Source organism: Penaeus chinensis, chromosome 26, assembly GCF_019202785.1.
Source record: "Penaeus chinensis breed Huanghai No. 1 chromosome 26, ASM1920278v2, whole genome shotgun sequence".
NCBI lineage: Eukaryota > Metazoa > Arthropoda > Malacostraca > Decapoda > Penaeidae > Penaeus > Penaeus chinensis.
The window spans coordinates 16,320,425-16,322,924 of NC_061844.1; the positions used below are offsets into that span (position 1 = coordinate 16,320,425).

Sequence of the window (2,500 nt, forward strand, 5' to 3'; positions counted from 1 at the left end):
CTCCCTCTTCCTCTCCTCCCCCTCCCCTCTCTCTCCCCCCCTTCCTCCCCCCTCCCTCTTCCTCCCCCCCTCCCTCTTTCCCTCCTTCCCTTCTCTCTCCACACACCCACAAATATATATATATATATATATATATTATGTATATATATAAAATGTATATAATGTATATAATCTATATGTATATATGTAAATATGTATATAAATAAATTATATAAATTTATATATGTGTGGACTTTTGACGTGTGTGTTTTTCCCTCCCAATTCTCATACTTTCTCTTCCCTTTTTTTCTCATTTAATTTTTCTCTTCTCTGTCCTCTCTCCTCACCTCCCCCTTCCTCTTCCCTGCTATCCCCTTCTTTTAGTCACCTTTGCAGACTTCACATCTTTCCTTCTCTCCTTGCTTAGCATCCATGTGAATGACATGGTGTCTGTTAATAAAAGCAGGAGTTTTTTATTTATGGTTTTATTTATGAGCGTAACAACTTTTGTTGTTTTTTTTTTTACCTGTGTAAAAGGCAAGACAAACCTATGTCTGGAGAAAGAAATAAGGATTTTGACAAGATGGAAATTCAGAAATAGAAAATGGTTTCATATTAAATGAAAGAACAGGTAGCAAAAGTTACCATGGAAATAGAGGTATATATGTACTGGGATATTTTAGATGGCCACAACTGATCAGCTTTTGGATAGCATTTCATGCAACTTTCCTCAGACCGTTTATTGAAGCGACTCTGTAAAAAGCTTTGTCCATTGGATAGTTATTTGATATTTATAGATGTCCTTTGTAGTTTCGAAGAATTTACATTTTGTTGTGTATTTGTTTTTATTTAGCAACCTCCCTCACTAAGGCTGGTCTTTTTTGTCAGTGCTTGTATAGTACTGCAGTGGGAATTTCTCTGCTTTTCTTTTAAATCAAAACTTATAAGAAATAGCATTCAGAGCAGTGAATACTTTCTGTGGAACCTTGGAAATATAACCTGTGGTAATGATGTTGCATTGGGGGGAATTCATAGAATTGAGCTGGATAATTGTAATGCTGATTGGCATTGCAATGCATGTTGAGATGCTTGCACACATTTTACACATGGAATACATTCTCTTCATTTCTCATCTCTCCTCCTCCATCCTTTCTTTTCACTCATTCATTCACGTTTCTGTCTTGTCTCTATTCCTTGCTTTTACCTCCTAACCTACCTCCTTATGGATTGTGTGACAGTGCCAGAACATTCAGTAGCAGACATTGATTTTGTTCTAAGTATAAGTATATTTTGGGTGTTCTTGAAAACAGGAAGATCCTAGTTGTAGCTTGTAGAACTTGGATTTGATGTATGATTGTGTGAATATGTTCTAAGTGCACTTTACAGATATCCTGGTGGATCAGATATGCATGTGTATATGTGTAAGATGTATGTGAGATCTGTGTACTATGTGTGAAGGATTGTGTATGTACTTTCTTGCATGTGAACACGTATTGATGAGTATGCACATATTTGGCAGGTGTGTTTTGATTGTGTGAGAGAGTGCACCCTTGTATTTATCCTATATTGTGTAGGGACACAGATAAACAGTGGTGATGGATAGTAACCTGGAAGAATGCCAGTGGTTGTAACTGTAGTCTTAGTGGTGCTCACTCATTCCCAATTCCCCCTTCCTTGCGTTTTCTCTTTTAGACTTCTATTTGTAGCATTTTTGTTAACTGGGAATATATCTGGATTCTGAGGAGGCTCGTTGAGTGAGTTGTGGGCAGACTTGAACTGTGTAGTGTTAATGTACTGATTGTTGTCACTCTTGATTATCATAACTTCATGATTATAGATTGTTTATTTTTTATTTATTTAGTGACTCTTTTTTGAATGTATTTTTTCCCTTAGCTTTACTAATTAAATTTTTAATTTTTTTCACTTCTGATTAGTTAAAAGTTTGCATATTATTATTATTATTATTATTATTATTATTATTATTATTATTATTATTATTATTATTATTATTATTGTTATTATTATTGTTTGTTTTTGTTAATTTTAATATTATTACCACTACTACTACTATTATCATTATTATTATTATTATTATTATTATTATTATTATTATTATTATTATTATTATTATTATTATTATTATTATTATTATTATAATTTTTAACAGTTTAGAGAAGCAGGGAAAGGTAAAGTATTTTAAATTTGTTTTTATTTAGATTTTTTTCATAAGTTTAATTTTAATTTGTTTATGCAGTATTACTGGTAAGTTTTATTTATTTATTTATTTTTTTGTTGACCGGGTATATTTGGAAGAAATAAAAAAGTTACCACAAGCTTCCCTCAGAGTTTTTTTTATTATCATTATTACTATTGTCATTATTATTATTATTATTATTATTATTATTATTATTATTATTATTATTATTATTATTATTATTATTATTTTTAAATCTAGGGGTAGAATGGGTATGGATTAAAATTTGAGAATTGCTTTTAAGTTGTTATGAAGAGAGACCTTTCA

General features: G+C 31.1%; 1 protein-coding gene across 14 annotated transcripts in view; it reads left to right on the top strand.

Moving 5' to 3' along the window:
• LOC125039206 (sex-lethal homolog) overlaps window positions 1-2,500 on the top strand; it is a 103,058-nt gene that overhangs the window by 50,349 nt on the left and 50,209 nt on the right. The window lies entirely within an intron of this gene.